The following is a 23,520-nucleotide window of genomic DNA, read 5'->3' as shown; positions in this document are numbered from 1 at the left end:
ATGTCTCAAGTTCTACCTTGTCCCTGTCCTAAGCACAAGGAAATTCACTGCAGTGGCAAATGGCGCATTAAAGATTACCTGGAGTAGGAGTTAAACCCGTGAGCAGGGATTACTTGTGAGTTTAAGGTGTTAAAAAGGGAATGGGAGAAAGAGCAAGTGGTTAATAGGAGCCTTGATTTTGCATCATACTTCAAAGGACTTGAGAGGAGTGTCCTGATGAGACAGTATGGAAGTTTCTAGCACAAGAAACCTGCCAAGAGGGCAGTGAAAAAATCATTATCTTTTGAATGTTGGAGAAATAGACGTGCTGAGTGTGTATTCATCCAGACAAAGCACTGCTGGAATGAGCTGGTTCATTCTCGGGGCAGCGTCCAGAGGGAAATACAAATTCTCCTTGGGAATACAGTACAACGATGGGGAGGGTGGAGAAGGGGAAAAAAAATGCCTGTGAGGTTCTCTCATTCCACCCATTATGAGCCACCTCTAAGAAACAACTCTGCAGCTGTTTATGCTGTACAAACGCACACCCAGAGCTACTCCACACAACCCTACATGAACTGCAGCCAGCCCAGGAGATGGAACAGGGAGTGGGATGTCCCAGTGATGGTTGGCGTTTCCAAGGGCTCTCCCTGAGCCCACACGTGTGTGTGCACATCCTGCCAGCGCTCCTGGGCACCAGCTCCTAATCTCCTACAAACACAGCGACATTAGTCTCTTTAATGGCCTTTAAAAAATAAATCTGTAAATCCTCTTTGGAACAAATGCTCCCTCTCAGACCCAGGGGGGAAGGTGTTGTAGAGCAGCATGGCTGAAGTCACAGGAGTGTAAAAAATGAGGCAATCTGGTGGAGAGCTCATTGCCTCTGAAGCACTGCATCACCCACAGCCCCAGAGGGTGCAGGAGAATCACCCCTGGCCGATGAGAGGGAAATTGCTGCACTCAGGTTGATTTTTAACCTGAAAAAAAGGGGCTTCAATGGAAGTGTGTTAGGAGGCGGATTGAGCAAAACAGGTTTTTAGGATAAGTCTTAAATACTTAAATCAATCACGATAACTTGCTGCATTGAATTTATCTCCTAAGCTGCCTAAAGTAAATTCCTCAGATCTGTCTGAATAATTTGGAGCTGATAATGCAGCATTTGAGTAGGAAGGCTGTTGGCCACTGAAAGGATTTTCTCATTAGAATTTCAGCCGATTATTCACCAGAGAGATGGTCTTTCAGGAGCACACTCCAGCAACTCCCTTGAAAAAGTTTTATAAACACTCAGCCTGCTAAAAAATGAAATTGGAAGGTGAAATGACAGCTAGTCATTACTTCTGAGAGGTCAGGGATAGAACAAACAGCCACAAGTGGATTTATCTGCTCTTCCCTGTGCTCTGGCTGTTTTTTTCTACACAAGACCAGGAAATCCTTTTGGATCATCTGGAACCACAGCCTCTGGTGCTGAGCACGAGTTATCAGAAACCTGCTCTTGATCAGATGCTTGTAACATGGGTCTGAAGAGCTGTTTTTCCATAGAATCACACTTGGAAGATGGGTGTTGAACCAGGTAGTCAGAGCTTTGCTGGGAGGCTCCTAACTGGACTGAGGTTATCTAAACAGAAAGGCTTTAAGCCTGTCTCTGACAAGGATTTCTCATTCCATTGCTCTTCTCCATTTTCAATGCAATTATTTTTCCAGATAGAGAAATCAGCAAGTGAGGGGAGGTGGGTGGTGAGAAACAGGAAAACTCAAGGGGGAGTTTTGCCAAGAGGAAGAGCAGAACTTTAAACCCAGTCCCAATTCACGAGCTAATTGAGGTGGAATAAATGCTGGAAGAATCCATTCACCTCTTCCTCATTTAGCAACTGTACATGCAGTGGCAGAGACCCCTTTCCCCAGACCATTATGTGACAGAAGCAGTGAGAAGAAGAGGAAGAAAAGCTGTAGCAATAATAACAGAACACCCTGGCACAGTGTTTTAAGTGAGCTGTAAATACAGCCAGCAGAATTCCATGAAGCCTTGCTGTCCACATTGCTCTGGAACTGTAATTTCTCACTTCTTAAAGCCACACCAATGTCTCCATGAAATATTTTGTTTGGGCTGAGTAAATGGTGTACATATTGATTTTTATCTCTTTTCACACCTCAGATGCTGCCTGTCTGCTCAGAGCCAGGTCACGGCACACTTATTCACTCAGCAAACACCTACTCCATGGCTGAGCCATAAACTCGCTGGGACAGTCTTTAATCAGCATAAGGTCCCAGGGGTTTCCTCTCCTCCCCTTCCTTTTCCAAGAAAACCCAATATTGACTCTGATGTTTTTTGGAGGAAAAGCTGCTAGGACCAGTAACACTTTACATCCTGGTAATGCCACATGTAAAATGGTTTAAACTTGGTTCAGTTTAAGCTGAAGTTTCTATGCTCAACACGGTGACTAAGTACATCCAGCTGGTAGCACCTGTAGGTTGAGTTTAAATTCTTCCCCCATGGTGGTGTGGGGTTTGAGGGAGTCAAAGAGGTCTACAATAGACATTTAGCAATAAACTGCAAATGCAGAAAATTCTGTAAGAGGGCTTTTGACAGCAATCAATATATGAACCAAATCAAAAGCAACCAAAGAAAAACATCTTAAAATTGTCAAAAAGAATAAAATTCAGAAGCACCTTGAACCAACATGACCTTCTCTGTTCCCCATCGAGAAACTCTTCTCAGAAAAATAATTAGAAGAATGTAGAAGAGATTAAGAGATTCTGGTGGGACTTCACAACCCTTCAGGGATCTTGGTGCTGAGCTGGCTGAGCTCCAGTGCCACCAGCACTCCTGCTGTGATGGATGGGGTGTGCCAAGGCTGGGAGAGACCAGCCCAATGCTTCCCTCATCCCAAGGGAAGCACTGATTTGTCATCAGCTGGAAGTGCAAGGGTAGTTCAGATTATCTGAGGAGCAGCAGAGCCCCATGCCCTGGTGGGGTGGGCAAAGCCATGTGGTTCCAGTCCCTGGGTTCCTGCTTTGGCTTCCCCATCCTGCGTATGGAAAGGACAATTCCAGGCCGTGCCCTCCAGAGCTGATGGCACTGGGGTGATGCTGCCCTGGCACAACACAGCTCTCAAGGGCTGCCAGAGAGCATCCAGGAAACAGGAGGTTCTGCCCAAGAGAAAAGTCTCATCAGCTCAAAAGGAAAATGAGTTTTGGAGAAAGACAAGGAATTGCAGCAGCCAGAGCTGTGAAAAGCCTTGACAAAATATTTAACACAGAGAACCAGAAAACAGCTTGCCAATTGTTAGAGCCTTTCTAATGCAGGTTATTAGATGGTTACTGCCATTGCTATTAAAAAGACACTATTTTCTGAGTGATCTGTGCAAAAAAGGGCTGGAACACACCTACAGCATTTCCATGTACTTTGAGCTCTCCTAATGGAGAAAAAAATCCACACATATAAGACTCAATTGAATAATTATTCAATTCAATTAACAAATAAATAATGTGCTGTTTTGTGGTGCATCCATTAAACTTCTGTGTAGGAAATTCAATAGATAAATCTCTAGAAAGTCTTTTAGGTTCATCACATATATGTGGATGCAGCCAGACATTTTTTTTTTTGTAATCTATGAGGAAACTGCTAAAGAATGAGGATGAGGTTTCAAAAAGCTGAAAGGAATTAGTTTTCTACTGAGCTCCACACAACAATGGTATCATGTGAATAATTCTACTATAATTTACTTAGTAGAATGAAAAATAGCAGCAGTAATTCTGGTTGTAAATAACCCATCTTCTCATAGCAGAGAACCATTACCAGGTCAACATCTACTGTCAGACTTCATGATTAAACTCATTAAAACTGTCCTGTTTAATTCTATTTTTCAAAGGAAAATCATGCCTTCAACTGTTTTTTTGGGGGGGTTTTGGGTTTTTTTTGCCAAAAGTGCCCCCTTTTCTTGAAATATGTGCATGTTCTTACATGGAACTTAGAAATCCAAAATACGAACATCTGATCCTTCCCCATCCTATCCCTCCTCCTGTCCCTTTTTCTTCTCCCCCACCCCATTCCCTTTTTTTTTTGCATTATATAGGTGAACATTTCTAACATAAATGTTTCTACCTTTTTACAGGATTTTTTACATTTTTCGCAGGAAAGCATTCCAGCAGATCTCTACTAACACAATGGTTTCTAGGTAGTAAGGAAAAAAAAAACCCACAGCATCTCTACTGCAAGAGCTGGCAGATGTTGACTTTTTCCCCATAATAGTAATGCCTCTATAAAAAAGTCCATTCCAGTCTTACAAGCATTAAAATGGAAAATAAATAGAAGTGGCAAATATGGCATGGTGAAGATTACATGTGACAGACCAGAAATTCCAATACCCTCTCAGAGGGGACATTACAGGGGTAATGAGAAGATGTAGCAGCTTTTCAATCTCCCAAATCAGTCCCTGATGGAACACTGTGGAGGCAGATGAACCAAATGGGGCAGCATGGGTGGGCAGGATTATTTAATGAGTATTGGCTGCTGCGGGACACCCACGGCCACCCCGGACTGCAGCCTCGCTGAAGAAAGTGATAGAATCCATCCCCATTTGCAACAACTGATTATGTGCTGGGGATTTTCTTCTTGTTTAGACTGAGCGTGATGATTTATTTACTGTTCTGTGCAGCCTTGTGGAGGTGGGGAGGGTGTGAGGGTTCCCCAGGCAGAGCTGGGCTGATCAGCGGGGCTGGAATGCAGCAAACCCCACACAGATCTCATGGGTTTAGTGACAGGCAGAGCAAGTGCTCCAACACCATCCCTACAAAATGATATTTTAAAGGTGGAAAACCCCTCACACAGGGCTGGGATTGCACAGGGCTTTGCTGTTCTCCATCCTGGTGCCAGGCAGGGTGGTGGTTGTCACACTCTGTGGGGACAGGCTGGGGGACCACAGGGGTCCCTCCCTCTGTGGATGGCAGCAGGTTTTGATTGCTAAACTTCTAAGCAAGCCCAGCTCAATTATTGCACAGAAACCTGCCTGGCTGAGAATAAGAGCACAGCCAGGTCCTGCACACACACTCTCTTTCTCCAGACTTCTCTGGGCTTGGAGCCTGCAGGACACCTTTTTGTTCCCCCCCGCCACTTTTGTAGCTCAGCCAGCACCTGTCCCCACAATCCCAACCCAGAGCTGAAGACAAAACAAGGTTGGAGAGGAAAGAAAGGTCAAGTTGATTCTACTCTGTTGCTAAAAGCTTGGAGTAATTTGCACTCTTATAATTCCAGCAGTTGAGATAGCTGGAAAAATACATTTAATATTTCATTTTTTTTCTGCTTTTTTACCCCCAAGACATTTTTTCATCCATTGGGGAGAGCACTAACAATGACTTCAATAGCAGAACCAAGTTTAAAGCCCAGATCTTTCCAATTCTGCTTATTCCTTTAAGCTATTCCAATCCCCTTTATGTTCTTTCTGCATACACACATCTGTCTTCTTCAAAGCCTTAACCATCTCTGACACACCTGACCTTTCTATCCAAGCGCAATGGTTGGATGCAAAGAAAAACCCTTCACCTACAGCAAGTAACTCTTTGTTTTGCCAGTCCCACGCCTGGAAATTTTGCTGCTGCAGGAAGTAAAACGGTGAGCAGCCTTCCCTTTGCTTTTGAAAAATGGAACTGTCATCTCTTCGAGAGAAATAACAGCTTGTCTTTATTTTGTCAGACATGACTCTTAGTTATTAGAGTTGTCTTAGGAACATGCTACAAGTAGAATTAGGACAGTATTGTCACAGAAATGTCAAGAGTTCAGAAATTAATTTGACAAGATCTGGGAGATCTCAGATATCTAATTAAACTTTCTGTGACAGTTATGTTGTGTAAATACTGGAAACCTCTTAAAAGAAAGAATCAGGTAAAACTAGTTCCATATTCAATTAATCCATGTTAGACCCATTCAACAGCCGTTACTCTGATTAAACCAATTCACTTTCTGCCAGGAAATATAATTTCATCTATTCAGGCGCACAAGGTTCATCCATTTTAAACAAAAATATCCAATAAGCTTACTGCATTAGGTAACACTATATTATATTTTATACTATATATATATAGACTATATTTTTGGCTGGAGATTTTATAAACACCCTTCTCCTCCACTTAGTGAATGACAGCATACATTGCCTTATGATAACAGCACATGCAGCTCTGGTTTTGAAGGTTTTAGAATAATTTCTGTAGGAAAAATGTATTCCATAGATGAAGAGAATTTAGGCTAAGAGGAATTATGGCTAATAGGTTCTGACCTCAACAGGCTATAATGCAGGCTGGATTTGCACTCAGTAATACTTGCATCAAGCCCATATCTCATAGCTGTGTTAAATCATATCAATTCATCATTTAAAGAAGCCACTACATCCATTAGTAAATTGTTTTAAGAGTTAATTATTAGCAGTATGAAAAGGATGTGATTATCCCCAGCCTGAGTCTCCAGAGGCACTCTCAGCACGTGGATCATGCTACTGCTGCAATTCCTATCCAAAGCCAGCAGTTTAATGAAACACGAGAAATCATTCTGAAACGAAAGATGTTGGCCCTGGTTGGCCAAAAGCTGGGTATTGGAGCCACCAGTCTGGGCTTAGACAGAGCATAAACGGGACTCAGACTTAAAACACAGAGCTGGCACAAGCCCATCCTCCTTTCCCTCTTGCAGCCCAGCACTGCTCTGCACAGGGTCGGTGTTTCTGTCCGAGCATGGGGAAGCTGTGCATCCCCAGGGATCGCGGCCAGCTGGGATGAGGTTGCTAAGCAAGTTCATCAATACCCATTAATCCTGGAGGTGACATTTCCTGCACACAAGCACGGCCAGGAGGTGCAGGATCTGCAGCTGGGGAGGTGATTAATAACCCTGGCCGCCACAGCCGTGGTGGCCGCTGCTTCCATCAGCACTGTGAGGGGAAGTGGAAAGTCACCAAGGCAGCTCCTCACTGCCAGCCAGACCTGCACAGTCATCCTCAGTGCAGGCACATGGGCTCAGTGTGAGGAACAATGTTCAGAGGCTGCTCAGCACACAGAGCTTTTGTTTAACACACTACAGTATGATAAACCAGTTGCTTCCGTTATTTGCTGCAATTTCTCTCGCTGATCACTCATCTCCTTAGCACTGGGGCTGGCTAGGAAGGAAGCCTTTAAAGCTTTTGGAAGAAATTCCAATAATTGAAATCAATTCCCTTCTCAAATTGCTTTCTGATGCAAAGACATGAAAATTATGTGTTGAATTTCAAGTTCATTCTGTTGATAGCTGAGCAATGCTTATTTTTCAACTGGCATTTTCTCTCTGCTCCCTCAGCTGTTCCCATCTCTTATCCAGTTAAGCTTCATGTTCGCATTGCTTGGCCAAAAACACATCAGAGGGCAGTTACCTCTGCTGGTCCTTTGGGGCCAGCAGTCACCTCTGCTTAGGTGGCCAGAGGGGAAACGTGTATCTCTCCAGCAGCATTCCCTGTGGAGAAGTACAGTGCCACAACCGTCATCACCAAACCAACCCAGTGAACCTCACCCTGCACTTCCACTGATAGGGCAGGACCAACCTAAGGAGCTGAGAAAGAGGAAGGTGCAGCCAGTAAAAGGATCTGAGACTAAGAAGGAAAAAAACTTAAAAAGAAGGAAGACCATTTATTTTTTTTTAAATTTAGAGTGAAGGGTTCTTCTGTAAAGGTTTTTCCAATGATTAAGAAAGGAAAACCCAACCCCCCTACCACCATGATTTGTTCTGGGGACAGAATACAACAACATCAGATCCCCTAAGCAATTTGCAGGGCTCTCTTACCAAGCACAGCCTGGCAATCTTAACTCTCCACCTCACTTAAAACAGCATCTCTGTTCCTGGATAACCCCCAAACCCATGGCGAGTAATGAATAAGAAAACAACGGCTTGTTGTTTTTCTTCCCATTCCCAACACTCACTCTGCATTAGGCTCCATCATTTCACAACTTGCTTGATGTAACACGATGTGGCAGAACGTACCCTAATCCACAAGTGAACCCTGATGCAATGCAGAACAGATGCCTTGGACTCGAACTGCTCCTTCCTTGCCTTTCCTACCTTTGATCCACATTTTCTGCTGTTTTCTGTGACAGGCTGTTAAATAAATATCAGTGACAAGGCTTGGTATGCATTTGTTTTTCTGCAGCTTATTTTTTTCTTGTTCAACTCTCCAAGCTGAGCATCTTGCTGACAAATATACACACTCCATTACCAATTAATGACTTTAGCCTGGTGTCCTCTACTCTCCTCACTCCCCAGTGCCACTTCTACACATTAGCCTGGGTAACATTCAAAGATAATTGTGTTTTGTTTATTTGTTTTGGGAAGTAACAACAATCAGACAGGCAAATCCCAGTCGTTGCCAAAGCTGCAATTTTTTCAATGTAGCCTGCGCTGAGGAGAGCTAGGGAAGCACACGGTGGTCACATTTGCTCAAGGTGAAACTTCTTTCACTCTTCATTTTTTTCTTCTTCCAAGGAAAGGACAGTTTCCTCAGCACTCAGGGCTTTCTTCAGGCTTTGGACATCTAGGACCAGCTTTTCTGCAGCCTCTATATTTGTTTAGTTACTTTTTAAAGCTCACCCTTGTTGCATACTGCAGGTAATTAAAAATGAGAGGTCATTCTCAGTAATACAGAGAATCACAGAATAGGCTGAGGTGGAAGGGACCCACAAGGATCATCGAGTCCAACTCCTGGCCCTGCACAGAGCCATCCCCAAGAGCCACACCATGACCCGAGAGCACTGTCCAAGCTCTCCTTGAGCTCTGTCAGGCCTGGTTCTGTGATCATTTTGTCAGCCCCTGCACAAACATGTGGTCAGGATCCCACATTTGTGCACAGAGATCTATTTCAATGCTTGAAGAAACATCTCATGGATATTTTCAAGCAGCCATTCACTTTGGGTACCTCAATTTCCAACACAGTTGAAGTAATGTAATTTTTGAGAATTGGGTACTTGGGACCTTTGTAAGCAGAAAACCCAGAAATCCAACCCTCTCAGGAATCCATGTAAATGAGGTCCCTGCAAGTCTTTTGTGGAAGAAAATCCACTTGATTAGCACTAAGTGCAGGCAGAGGTGGTACAGCCTGAACTAAATTCAGCCTCCTTTTTGTGCTTGCAGAGATGTAAAGTCTTGCTGAGCAGCCGTGGCCATGCTGCACATTAACCGAGGAGACATGGACACAGCTGGCGGAACACATTAGCATCTTCTGCTCTGATAATTAGTTTAGTGAAAAATTATTGCATTATCTGTTTGTTTTCATTAGGGACCAATTGCATTCTTAAAAAGAACGGCTCACATTAGGTGCTTTTAATAAGACAATAAGCCCTATAGTGTTTCCAAACAAGATTTAAAGCCCATTCAGCACGTGAGTAATTAGCACAAATCAGGTTGGAGGCCAAATGCATTATTTAGTAATGGAATTAAATTTCCTTAGAAAGAAAGAAGCCCATTAAAATCCACAGAAATGCTGAAGAGTCAAGGCAGAGTATTTAAAATACAGGGCAACAGAACCCTTAACTTCACAGTAGGATGTGGTCCCAATTTTAGCAAACAGGCACCCAATCTTGCAGGTCAACAATGGAGATTTTACTCCAGCTATGTAGGGAGAACTAATCCTACAGAGCCATATTGCACAGCAGGTGTTCATCTTGCAGATGGGTTGAAATCAATAATCAGCACTGACTGCTGTGCCATTGGGTAAGAAGGCTGAGATCCTCCAAATTACTCTCAGATTGTCCCCATTTTCATCCCCAAGAGTCACCAGAGATAGGTTTCCTAGCACAGAAAGTTCTTCCCTTACAAGAGCAATCTTTTTTCCAGGAACGCGACACAAAACTGCATTTTCCTACATGCTGTATTTTAATTTTTGTGTGGCATGAGCAAATATAATTATCAGTACAAAGGATTCAGAAAAAAATAGACTATGCTTAGCAACCTCCAGCAAAACTAGCAGAATGCACTTGACAAAACTTGCGCTCTGTAATGAAATTCCTACGAAGGCATTTGGAGCTTAAAAAACTAGGACAAATTATGCTGTAAGGAGTAGAATATGTAAACGTGGCAAGGAGCTACATTATATATTCTGGCTTCAGAGCGGTTACATCCAGCTGACAGCAGTGTGAACGAGACCAGGGCAAGGCCCACGTCCACCAGCAGAAAGACAAGGCTGCCTTTCTACAGGGAAGTACAGAAACATCACTTAACCAGGTCCATGTGTAGGGAGTTCTGACAAAGATGGAGTGTTTGCATCTCTGCCATGAGTACAGGCAAACCCTCTCTTTTACGGCAACTTAAGAAATAACAACAATTTTGGAGCCAAACTACCAGCTCAAACACATTAGTGACTCGCCAGCTCATCCCTGTAGTAATTCTGCAGACCCAGTGATGCACGTACTATGTACCAGGGCCATGATAATTTCCATAATAGTCAGCCAGCAGTGATAAATGGAGAACAAAAAAGAGAGGAGAAGCAGGAAATATGGCAGCTCACTTGACCCTGAGGCTGGTGGCTCTGGGAAAAGGAAAGGACGGCTGCTGATCTCTGCTGCAAGAATATGAGGTTTCCAAGAGTTCCAGGGGATCCAAAGGTTTTCCTCCTTCAGACCCCTCAGCTCTGGGGCTTTTTTTACAAATGTGCCTCTCCAGGTACCTTCAAGGCTCAAGTTCTCATTGCAAATCAGCAGCAGAGCTGGGAGTTGGAAGAGGTGCCTGGCTCTCCCCATCAGGCCTTACAGATAAGCACTTGCTGCAGAGTGATTTACGTTCCCAGGATTTGGACGTAATCCTGCCTCCCTGGGGTAGCTGTTTACTTTCAGAGCCAATTTCCCTGATGGAGCAGGAATATCCACGTCTTGCTTTTCTCCCCTTTTTCTTTCTATCTCTGCTCAGAAAACAGGGAAGGGATGGGGTGTTCAGCACAGAGGGATAGTGCTCCGCCAGCCACACACCCTGATCCTGGAGGGGTTCTTGCTGCCTTCACAAAACAGGCACAAAATGCAGAACAGCTCTGGCTTGATATGTAATTCAATATACTGAATTATGTCAATAATATTCGATCAATCTTCCCCAAGCAGCTCATGCTGTTGACATCAGATTCTGCAGCTTAAAGCCAGCCATATTTACTTCTCAGTCTATCAACTGGAGAACCCAGTGCTGGCTGGGACACCCCTCATCAGAGCCCCTGCCAGACTTAACCCATGGGCAGGGCTGCAGGAAAGGACTTGTGTGCACATTTCCAGCCCGTCCCAAATCAGCTTTTGCTCTATGTTCACAGTAACATACTGAGACACAGAGATTTCTCTCTGCAAGGTCTGAATAAAGCTTAAGCACAGAACAGCCTGACAGTCCTGAAAGAAGCCAGGGATCTAAGGAAAATGGGTTTGTAGGTGATGCAAAGCTCTCACGGATTCTCTTGTGAAGCTGCTGAGCCTCTTAACATCTTCAAAATCAAAACCCTCTTTTCTTTTCTGGGGTCAAAAAGGAAGCTGCATTTCCTGGAAGGCAGCTTTGAGAGGTTTGAGGCTCCAGGAAAGTCATGACTTTAGCAAAAGTTCTGTCACAGCTGCTTGTAAAAGCAGGAGATTGAGCTCTCTGTAGCCATTCATCCTCCTTTGAGGCTCTTGCCCTCATTTCTGAGCTGGCCACTGCAGCGAGGAGCCATCCTGCCAGTGATGTTGGGCTCCACAGGCAGCTTTTGTGCTCCCTTTTTTTCACATTGACCCTTCAGTCAAGTTCTCCAAAGGCAACATCATCTCAGGGGCCTTCTACTAACAGTGTCAATCTGGTAGCAGCTGGGCTGGGCAAGGCACAGGGAGGCTGGCATGGGAAGGCAAAGTCTCATCTTCCATCCATCCCCCAATCCCTGCTGGCCCCAGGAAAAGCTCAGAGACCTGCCCAAGCTGGGGTGGCAAAACCTCAAACTTTCGACTAGAAGTCATTATGGCCATGAAAGCATTTCACCACCTTAAGAGTCAGTTTGGGTTTTTCCAGCATCCAGCCTTTTCATTGAAGGCCTTGGAAATTTGGCCAAAAGTGAGTGTGTGGCCTGAAAAGCAGTTTTATATCAATAACTCACCCACCAAGAGCCCTTTTCCCAGCATTTTTAATGAGTTCAGCCACTGTGTAGCTAACGACTGTCACACCCCAAAACCCAATGAGAATCCTTGGCTGGGAAGAAAATGAGACGTTTTAATGACCGTCATTACTAAAACAGAGACCTGTGAAGGATTACTTGCATATTATGGCAAACTTCAATTGAAATGGGCCATTACTTGCCTCATTAATATTTCAAGTGTGTTTGAATGCTCTATGGCAAAAATATATGACTCGGAAACAAATCCAGGTGGAAGGAAAAAACCCCCACAAAACAAATTTCATTAAATAATGAACGTGCATTACATGAAGACATCCTGAGATTCAGCTCAAGAGCATCACAGACAAAAAAATCCTGGTGCTCTACTTATAAATAAGGCAAAATTATCTATTCATTTAGGAAAAAGTAATCATGCTCAGTTAGACACACCAGACAAGCAAAAGAAAAATGGCTTTGAAGCTGCTCCTGATAGAAGCCTCGACAGCTCGGCAAGAAAACTCTGCAATCCACTTTTTTTTTTTTTTTTTTTTAATTTTTTAAAGTATACATTAGGAAGCCCATTAAAGAAGTGGCATGAATTGATAATTTTTTGTTCCGTAACAGTTTTGAACCTTTAAGAGAACATTAATGCAATACAGCTCTTTTTGCCAGCACCCCTGCAACTCATTTGAAAACAATTCCCAGATAAAGGTGTTCCTTATAAATGGGATATTAGCAGGAAATGGAATAGGAGATACACCCCTGCTGCTATCCTGTTTGTCTCTAGATAGAGCATGGCCTACTCATTTTCTGAAATTACAATATAGCAAAGTTATCTTTCATTTTACTGTTAGGAACTACCAATAACTGCTCTCACTTAGGTAGGGGAGGTTTGTTACTCACCTTTATTTGTTCATAATGTTAATGATGAAGCATCGAAAAACTGAAGCTTTTGGTCAAAAAACTCCCCACAGGTCTCAAAGGATCCAGCTCTACCCTAAGCTCAAGGCTTTCCTCTGAATTTGATAAAGACATAGATAAACAAACTGAAGTATCCTGGTATGGAAAGAAAGCGCAACCAAAGTTTTCTATCATCACCTGGAAGCTTGAAATTCCCTGTTCTGGAAGGTGGCAGCTGAACCAAATCCTCCTCAGAACTGGAATTTGTCTGAAACATGATTTTTGAACAACAGTTTAGACCTGTCCCAGAGCAGAGGGAATGGGTGATGAGTAACATCAACCTGCAGCCTAATAATTAGGTGAAAATTGAAAATCCCGACTGCAACACGAGATTTGTTGCAGTGAAAGATGGATGAGGGAATTAGCAGTGGGGTTTATCCACTCAGGAGTTTACCACCTGATCACAGGATTCTCTGACAGAGAGCTGGAGGAACCCATTTGTAATTTTAATTCAAGTATTTCTCACTAGGACCATAATTATTCTCTCTAGCCTATCTCCCCCATCCTTCTCCTGCTCAGGGTGCAACACCTCTTGTCTTTATCCACACATGGTCCTGATACATATATATATATATATGTATAGATAGATAAATATACAAACATATAAGGAGAGCTTTTTTCTTTTTTTAAAGACAGGAACATTAAAATATGGCTTTTAAAGCCAACAGACTTCACACCAGCAAACCCTCTTCCTTCTTATCAGGCCCATGACACACTCCAGCACAGCCTGGACCTTGCAGCAGCTGAGACCACAGGATCCAGGGTTTGCTACCCCAGTTTAACTTTTATTTTCTAGGCAAGAAGCCTCTCCTGAGGCTCAAACTGCAGCCCCAGCAGGTTCTTCAGCACTGCTGGGCATAGCAGGAGACCTCTGCTGATGCCTGCAGAGGCTCCTGAGGAAATCAGGTCTAAAAATAAGATAAATTTCAGTTGGGAAGCAGCAATGCCGGAGCAGAGAGGAGGATCCTTACCTGATCCACTGTTCCCCTCCACAGGGGCCTCAGGGCTCACTGCAGAGCTTTTATAGCCCCACACTTCCCACCTCTTTGGCACAAATTAAAGGGGACGAAATCCCCTGGAGCCTGGGAGCAAACCTGCTGTCCAGGGCAGGCAGGCAGCAGGTGAGGGGAACAGGATGTACCTAAGCCTGGCTGAGCTCAGGGCTTTGAGCAGGGCTGGAGGAGGCAGCAGGTAGAGAGAGGCACCTCCTGTGCTGCCCCACCGTGCCCTTTCTCGCTAATGAGACCTTCTGCTGCAGGTGATGCTGCAGGTGATGCTGTGGGTGCTGCAGTTGGAGCAGTCATCCATGGGGAAGTGATGTCTTCTCCTTTTCTGCACTGGGAAAAAATTACTGTCCTGCACATACGCATTGCGAACAAAGGGGAAAAAAAAGGCAGTTTTATTCTGCATGTGTTGCTTCTTGCATGGGCCATGCCAGGATTAGTTCCATTGCTCTGTTCTCAGATGTCTCTTAGATGCTGGCTACGTGAGCAACTCATAAAAACCCCCAACACTGAGAAAAATGTCATAAATGGAAAGATTTTATTAAATCCTGCTTTGCCCCGTTCTTTGCTATGCCTGTAGCTTAACCACTAAAAGCTAACAAATAACCAATATAAGTTTCACAACAGAAATTCTCGGGCTTTAGCAAACCCAGCCCTGTTTCCCAGCTTAGCTCAGCTGTGGGCGAGGGGCTTCTTTTTCAGCAGTGCCATAGCAGAGCACCTGTAAAGGTGAGAGCAACCGTAGGGCTGCTGCCCTGGCCTGGGGGGTGGGAGCCACCCGGAAATTCAGTGTTCTTCAACTTCTGAGTAATATCACAGCCCCATCTCCAGGCGCTCAGAGCAACCTCGTCTGCCACCTTCTGTCCCTGAAAGGACATAACTCGCATGGAAGAGTATCCCCCCATTTTTCTGTGGGCAGGTCTGGTATGTAAGGAGCAGTGAGAGGAGTTTTGGGACTGTTTGGGGTTGATCCCCACTCCCCCATGCCCTGCGCCGGAGCCTGGGGCGCAGCCACAGCCCAGAAACACGGGAAGCAGGAGGAGCACTGGCATTTCAAGGCTGATTTCCAAAGAGAAGGAGACAGATGAGTGATGGGTGCCAGGGCCATGACTCGCAGCGCGTGTGCCGGGGAGGCGTTTCCTCGGGTGCATTTGGTGGAGACAGGAATTCCATCCCAGAGAAAGGCCGGGCCGGCTTTGTGTTACGGCAATGCAAAATGACAGCTGCACGTGGCCACACGGCTCCACACCCTCTGCCTTTAGCCATATTGATGAATCACAGTGTTTGCTTCATGATGGACCTGCCTAACGAGGCAGGAACGATCCCGCGCTCCCAAGGGAGGCTGCGCTACCTTTGCCCATGGGATGAGCATTCAGCCCAGGCAGCGCTCGGCCCAGCTCTGCCTTCCTCCCCAGGAAGGCAAAACCCAAAGTGGCACTTTGTCTGCCCCCAGACTTGTGACTGAAGGGAAAATGAAAAAATACCAACCCAAAATCAAGAACAATGAAGGCTCGACAATGGTGGCAAATTGGGTTGGTTCTCTCAATGCTCCTCAATTACTCGGCACAAATGCTAATTGCAATAGTTCCTTTCTGAGACTCAGTCAGCACAAATCTCAAAGCCCGAGATAGTTTTTCATTTTCTGCAAGCCATCTGTCAGGCTAATTCTCTTATTGCTGAGAGTTGAGGCTTGGGTTTTTTTCCTTTAGCACCGTTACAAAGAGAGAGTGCTGTTTCTCTCAAGCCAAGCTCCTGGCTTCTCCATGGATGCACAGAAATCAGCAGCTTTCCCCACGGCCTGAGATCCATGTGCTGCAGGCGTTATCGGTGTCAAGGGAAGCAGGTGCCCTCCTGCAGCACTGACCTGCACACCTTGAAATTGCTCTGAAGAGCAGTTGAAAATAAGACCCTCAGCTGATGCTTCTTTTTCTGGGGGATTGATTTATCCTGGTTCCTGTGACTGCATCTCAAAGTGTATTTAATGATTCATCCCCTTTAATAATTCAAGCAGATATTGAGGAGGTCTTTGGCTTCCTCAGACAGGCTCTTAATAATAAAAACCCCTTTCATTTGTTTTCTTTTCCAAATAATAACAGATAAACTCAGGGGGATTCTTGCTCTCTGAACATCCTTAATTTATAAGGAATATTCTGACCTCTCTACTCCTGCCTTGCTCTGGTCCTCAGCAGGCCACTGTCAGATGCAGGAGGATGCATTCACCTGCCCTTGCACAGGACGGACATCTTTTGTGCCATCTTCCCTCCTCTTCCTTGCCTTCCTTCCTTCTTTCCTTGCCTTTGCCAGGTAATTTTGTGGGATTGTTTCCCCTGATCCCCCTGTCTGGGCTGTCCATGGTTAAGCAGAGCAACCCACCTTGAGCTGCCCAGTGCTGCAGCCCGGCTGGAGCAAGGCAGCTCTTATTAGGACAGCATTTATTGGAGGGTCAGTTCTGTCCACATTGAGGCTTTCAACTCTTAGCAACAAAATCCATGTGTTTTGTGTAGCTGTATCCCCGAGGTAGCTGCAGAGGCCACATGAATCAAAGCTCAGCTGGCAGAAATCACACCAAAGAGGTGTTTATTGACACATCTCTTTGCCAGAATAAAAAACCTGCTCCATTATAGTATGATAAAGCTCCTGCCCTGGAGCTATGGACCTAGAGAAGGGCAGGATATTTCCCATGTCAGGCTCTTTCCCTTGTGGGGCATCTGCTTGCTTTCTGCTTTCCCATGTCCAATAGTGTAAATGTGGAGTATCCTCAATGTCTAAGCAAAGGCAGGAGTGAGATCCCTTTTACTGAATGTCATAAACCCAGCACTTCTACATAGCAGAAAATGCGGGTCCACTGAAATCTTCAGTAACCACCTGTGACAGCAGCTGGCAGTGGGGTCCTGACACCCACGGGGAGGGTTTCCTGTGGTACTCTGAGCAACCAGTGAGATGAAAATACAGAACAAAATCAATTATCCAGCTCCAAGATGCTCCACGTGGGGGAAGGAGGGCTGGGAATCTGTGCTGGAAGGGGTGAAACCACCACCAGTTGGTTCTCAGGCTTTCAGGAAAGCCCGGGTATTTAACCTGGATATTTGCTGTTACGGCTTCGACGCCATTTTCCAGAAAATCCCTGATTCCACTTTTCTGCCAGCACCGGCACAGGACTGGGTGCTATCCCCCTTCTCTGCTCCGTGCAGGTTTAAGTGGCTCCTTTGCTTCTGTGCTTTCTGATTCCTTTCTCCAAGCCCACATTCTTGTTTGGCTTTGCTTGCTTGAAGGTGCTGCATCTCCCCTGCCACAGCACTACGTTGGTGGTACTCCAGGGGTCCTTCATTCTGCCCTTTCATACTGTATTGCCTTTTCTCCATCTGCTAAGAATTTATAAAACTTTCAGTTGTTTTTTTCTTTACCATTCCTTCCAAGGAAAACCTGCTTTGTGTGGTCAGTGTGTGATAGTACAGAGACCGGTCAGAGTCTTTCTGCACCTTTCGAACTCCTGAGCTGTTTCAGTTTGATGTGGGATCCCAGCTGGAGCAATGTAAGAGTGCTACAGAGTCACTGCAAACAGCTGGATGAAAGAGAAGGAGGCTGCTAAAGCCCCTCCCGGAGGAAGAATTTCTGCGGGAATCTATCTCCAGCAGACACCAGAGAAACCACCCACAGGCCCATCAGAAACCAGTCTCTGGTAGCTGTTTCATGGTTTGTGTCTCCCTTACTACATTTTTCACACCCCTCCGGCAGCCCCAGGGTTTCTGCTGGTGCAGGGACATGTCTGGTTTAAATCAGAGTGAGCTGCTGGGGCTGTGACACTGCAGGACCAAAGCGGGAGCACTGCATGGATATGGGGAAGGTTTTGGCCACTGTTTGGTCCCAAAACAGCAATTTTGTCACCAGCTGAGTGACTTTACACTTTCTTTGCCCCTATTAGCTGTTCCTTTCTGCTCTTAAGCAGTATCCATATATACATTTTTTAAATCTGAGCCTACCCTAGTATTTTTCTTGTTTTAGTTTTTGTTTTGTTGTTGTTTTAAAATATTTTTGCTTTATTAAATTCCTGACAGCCTCTGCGAGTTACACCTGAGAGAAGACTCTGAGCTCTGCTTTTAGTTCTTGAAAAAAACAAATGAAAGCCTTTCTGCAGGAGCTGCATCATTTCCAGAGGGCAGCCCCCTCCGTTGCCTCTCCAGAAAGAGTTTCACCTGCATTTTCAGCCTCCTGTGTTCCCAAATGTGATCAGTGGGGCTCAGGGTCGGTGAGGATCATTTACAGGATCAGTGGAGATGGAAAAAACAATTTCTGGGAGTCTCCCAGCCTTCCCGGCTGCTGTTTCGCCGTAGGAGCAGGAGAGGGTGCTGCGAAACCAGCGGCGGCGGCTGCGGGGCGGCTGCGGGGAGAGGCATCCCCGGCGTCCCTCAGCCACCCCAGCCCCAGTGTCCCCCCAGCTCCAGACTACGAAAAGACATTTTCTGCTAAGGGGGGGGGGGGGGGGGGGGGGGGGTGTGGAAATTATTAAGAAGTCCCTCTGGAACTCAGCGTTTCCCCTTCCCAGCTATGAGCAGTTCAGGATGGAAACTGCTGCACATGTTCATTCCACAATGTTTTTAAGTAAAAAGAAAAAGGAACATGAAAGTGTTCAAAACTCCACATTTTAAACATTTTCAGCTTTTCTATCTCTGGGATTAGGGGTGAACTTTACAACCTGTTCCGTCTTTCACGAAGGAAGAATGGGTGGGGATTCTCCAGCTGTTATTTTATCCATCCCTGCCTGGACCAAGTGCCAGCTCTGGAGCTGGCAAGGGTCACTCCCCCAGCGTGCCAGGCAGATGGGCTCCTCAGGCTGCTGCTCTTGTCCCAGCGGTGATGGTACCTCTCAGCTGGACGCTTGGCCTCCAGGTCCCCTGGGGCAGTTTGCAGTGAAAAAACAAATGCCATGAATTTCCAGCACAGCCTGGGCAGGGAGCACAGGGGTCAGGCTGAGAGCCTGCCCTGCCCCTGGAGCCCGGCAGCCGGAGGGACGTGCTGGGCAGCGCAGGCCCCGTGTCCTGGACCTGGACGAGGAGCAGGTTTTATCCCAGCTTTCACTTCAGCTCCTTGCACAGAACCTGTCGGGAGTAACAAATCCCTCAGAGTGTTTGGGGAGGGAGGCCCCCCTAGCGGGGGTTCAGTGATGCTGGGTGCTGTCACACAGCCCTGGCTGATCCCCCACACTGCCAGCCATCCAGGGAGTCTGTCCATCATCATTCCCAGCTGCTGTTTGGGTGCTGCTCTCCTTCAGCCACAGTTGGAGGCCAAATAGAGCCTTCAGAGCAGGACAGGGCCTCCTTGAGGTCGTTACTAGGGAATCATCCTGGCTGCTCTTCAGTATTTCAATCCTGGGGCCTTCCCTCAGCCTCACTGACGGTCCCTCAAGTCCCTCCCAAGCACTTTTGGTGTCACAGATCTGATATTGGCTTCCTGGATTGTGCCCTGCTGGCACACGGGCAGGGGGCTGCGGGCTGGGAGCTCCCTGCATCCCTTTGGATAATCAATATTTGATGCAATGAGTGCTGCAGCTGGGATGCCACAGCAGCCACTGATGTTCCCAAGCCTGCTGCCGAGCCCCACTGTGTGTCCAGGATGCTGGGAACAGCCCAAGAACCCGAACACCAGCACTGCTGCTGGGCTGAAGCTGAGACCAGGAACTCCTCTTTAACAGTTTTGGTTGGATTTTGTCCCATTCCAGGCTCCTCTAGCCTTTGTCCTCTAGACTGAAGGGTCCCCTTCTATCCAATGTCTTTCTGTCTCCAGTGTCTTCTGTGCTGTGTCCATGGTCCCCCCAGGCTCTCTCTGTTTTAAATAGCAATTCTTTTCAAAATCCTTTCCCAATTTCTTTGTATATTGTGAAAATGGTTAAATCCACCACTGAGGGAGTGTGAAACAGGGACTGGACTTCCCAAGGGCTTCTTACCCTTCTGCCCTTCCCAAGAGTTATCCTGCTGATGGAAAGCCATAGCCCCTGGAGTGGGATGAGCAGATTCCTTCAGCACTGTGAGCAGACAGTGGGGTGTGCCTGCTCCCTCAAGCTCCTGGGGATAAATTTGGAGATGCAGAACAAAATTGCTTCAAATGAAAGAGGCTGGAGGAGCTGGTGATGGAGAAAACCTCCTGAGAGAGAAGTCCACGATATCCCAGGTTAGAGACCAGGAAGGAAGGACAGTTGTAGGGTGGGCTGATGGAAACACATGTTGGATTAGTGGCCTCACCTTCAAAAGTCCCAGTCTGAAGTTCTCCCAGCATGACAGGAACAGTGGAAGATGAAGGTACACGTAATTTATGTGCCAATCTTTTAATTGATTTGCCTAAACAGGCCCTGATCTTTCCAAGTTTTAATTGTTACTCTGAGCTAAATGAAACCTAATTTATTTTCCAGCATCTTTCCTGAAACCTTAAAAAACTCAACCAAACACAGCCCAAGGACCCTCAAGCAAATAGGCCAGGTTGACAGATCTATTTTCACACTACTTGAAATTACATTTTGATCTTCCTAATCTCTTTTTCCTTGTGCAGCTCCAGCATGGGGCAGGAAAACAGCTGTTCCTTGCCAGCTGGAAAAAGGTGATGTGTGTGGAAAGGACAATTCTACCCCCAGCATCACGAGAAATAACCAATCAACCAAAAGAATCCCAGCTGATGACATCACTTTGAACAAGGACAGACCTGAGAAAAGAGAGGATATAAGGTTTCTTCTGGCCATTAATGGCCCAGTGATGGCTTCAGAGGAGGCACCGACATGAGCCCACATCCCTCTCCTTGGGAACTTCAGGCTATCGCTTTCCTACCCTTCTTCTTAAACAACAGCCAGCTGCACTCAAACCCTTTCTTTTTTTTTCCCTCTTATTACAAATGAAACACCGGAAAAATAGGAAAATGTGGCAGAAAGTCCCATTTTTTTTTAGCTTATTTTTTTCTTCTTCCTCTGTTTCAGGCTCTAATTTTTTGGTTATGCATGTCCCTAGGACAGCCCTGACATCCCTGTCAGGGCAGTTTCAATAAGCAGCTCCAATTTCTGTTGCAGGCCCCTCACTGGGGAGGGAGCATCCTGTGAGGAGGAGCTCAGTGCTGATCACCATGCAGCACAAACAAGACATTAAACCTCCAGAAAAAAAATCATTAATTATCTGTGTGCATGCTAGGGGCAGCACACTTCATCCAGAGGTCCCAAAGTGCCAAGCTGCCAATCAAGGGTACAGTTTCTGGTTTAGAAATAGGAAAGCTGAGACAGAGGTGTGTTTTCCTGAAGTCTGCAGCCCCACACATGCAGGGTGGTACCTTTGGGGTGACCTCTCAGCCCCAGAAGCAGCTCTGACTTACCCTAAAATATTTTCCTGGACTGAATGACAATGCAGATATTGCTGCTGAGCAAATTCCAGATACACACCAGGAGAGGGGCTTATGCCTTGTCCTCTCCCCTTGTGCAAAGCGATTCCCAGCTTGGTCCAGAGCCTTTGGAGCACAATAATTGGCTTGGGAAAATGCAAATATACAAGAACTGACTGTGGGGTGGGAGTGGGGAAGAAAAAGCCCCCAGGAGCATGGAGGTGGCAGGGCTATAATCTCAGCCTGTCATCGGTTTAACATTATTAAACAACTTCTTAAAATAGCAGCCATAATTATTCCTATATGGAACTCAATATGGAAAGCTTTAAGCTCTTTCACTCTTCTTCTGCTTCACTTTCCTGCTCCAAAATATGTGGTTTGAGGATCTGTGCCCACAGTAGAGGCGTGAGGGAGCTGATCATCCATCAGCAAGGCTTTGCCCAAGGAGGCCCTGACATCAGCCCTAACCCAGTTTCACCAGGCTCAGCTTTGTTGATATGAACATAGTTTTTGTTGCATTTTTAATTGTAAAAATGTATTTACATGAATAAAATACATCTCACTTGGGGATATGACCTACTTTTTATGGGAAGATGAAACAACCATAGGTTTGTGGTTTTATTTCATGTATTTCAGCTGTTCTCAGTCAGACAGGGCTGCTGAAGCAGAGCAGTAGGAAACCCACAGCCACTACGATGCTTTTTTTCCTGTAAATAATCACATTCTGATCAAGATGACAGGGAGCTGCTACATTTCCATGATGAAGCCTTTAACCTTCAGATCAGTAGAACAGTTTTGACAGTACATAATTTATATGGAAATAAATAATTTGATGGGGATTTTATATGTATGTGTTCTGCACTGCTGGAGAGACCTTCTCTGTTTATCTAAATTATGAATAATAACACTAAATAATAGATAATCCTATTGTCCTGGACAAACGCAGGTCACCCCAAAGTTTAAGTGCAGCAGGAGCTGGGGATGCTCTCTCCAGAAACAGACCCCGTAATTTCTGCTAAAATAAAGCACAATTTACTTTTCCAGGATAATCAAGAGCTCTCACTCAGATATTTGAGCTTGTTTAGCATAGAAGCAAGGCTTTAAAAGCCACATTATCTCAATTTAAGATGTTGGATGGGCACTACACAGCCTTGGCTAGTGCCACAAATTCTCTTATCCCCTCACTTCAGCAGCCTTTGATGAGCCGAGCTGGAGGCAGATTAAGCCAGCATTAAGGCCCCCACAGCACTCAGTTCTGCTAAATCTAAATGCCATAGATTTACTTATTAAACACACAGAATTGAGCAGGATCTGACCTGCACTGACAGGACAGACTCTGCTGCTCCTTCTGCGCATGACACCGATCGTGTTCCCTTTCCCATGGAGGTGAACTCCCCACACTCCCCTTGGGATCAGCAGAGTGACATTTCAGTATGTATTCAAATTAGCTGTTATTAATTAAATAACACCTTTCAGCTTCCTTGGCAGGTTTTCCCCTGCAGTTGCAGCGGGAAGCTGGTGCGTGTCAGGATGTCAGGCAGATGTGAGAGCCACAGGGTTATATTTTTGTGAACCTCATTAAAAGTGTTATCACTGTAGAAAATAATAAATTTATGGTTATGTCTCTGTACTGTCTCCTCTTTTGTGCCTTCCAGCTCCTCTACAGGATACACGAAACCCAACTACCAAGCGCTATTAAACAAAGGCAGCTCTTGTTCAGCAGAGCTTTGCTTGGGCTTAATTTTGGCTCCGAGGTGGATCCTGCTGGAGTCCAAGGGACTTCAGCACGTGCCTAAATACTTTGCTAATTAGCAACAAAGCTGAATCTCAGGTCTGGGGATTTATCTACATGTAGATCCAGAGGTGCTGATGGTGGTTGGGACTAATTGAGGTAAGAGTGACTTTGATCCAAAATGAGCCGCTTAACCAGGACCTGACACGGCTGGTGCTGCCCTTTGGGCATATGGAGCTGCAGCAGCCTCAGTTTAAGCAGCTGCAAAACCTGGATAAGCACAAGCTATGGAACACCTTCTCTGCACCCCTGTCACATTTGTTTTGCCTCTAAGAAAATGAACGCACGCTATCCTAACATTAAAGATTAAAAGCAGCTGCATCTCATCACAGCCAGGAGATTTGTCCGG

This window comes from Corvus moneduloides, chromosome 19 (genome assembly GCF_009650955.1).
Source record: "Corvus moneduloides isolate bCorMon1 chromosome 19, bCorMon1.pri, whole genome shotgun sequence".
Taxonomy (NCBI): Eukaryota; Metazoa; Chordata; class Aves; order Passeriformes; family Corvidae; genus Corvus; species Corvus moneduloides.
This window is presented reverse-complemented; position numbering follows the sequence as displayed.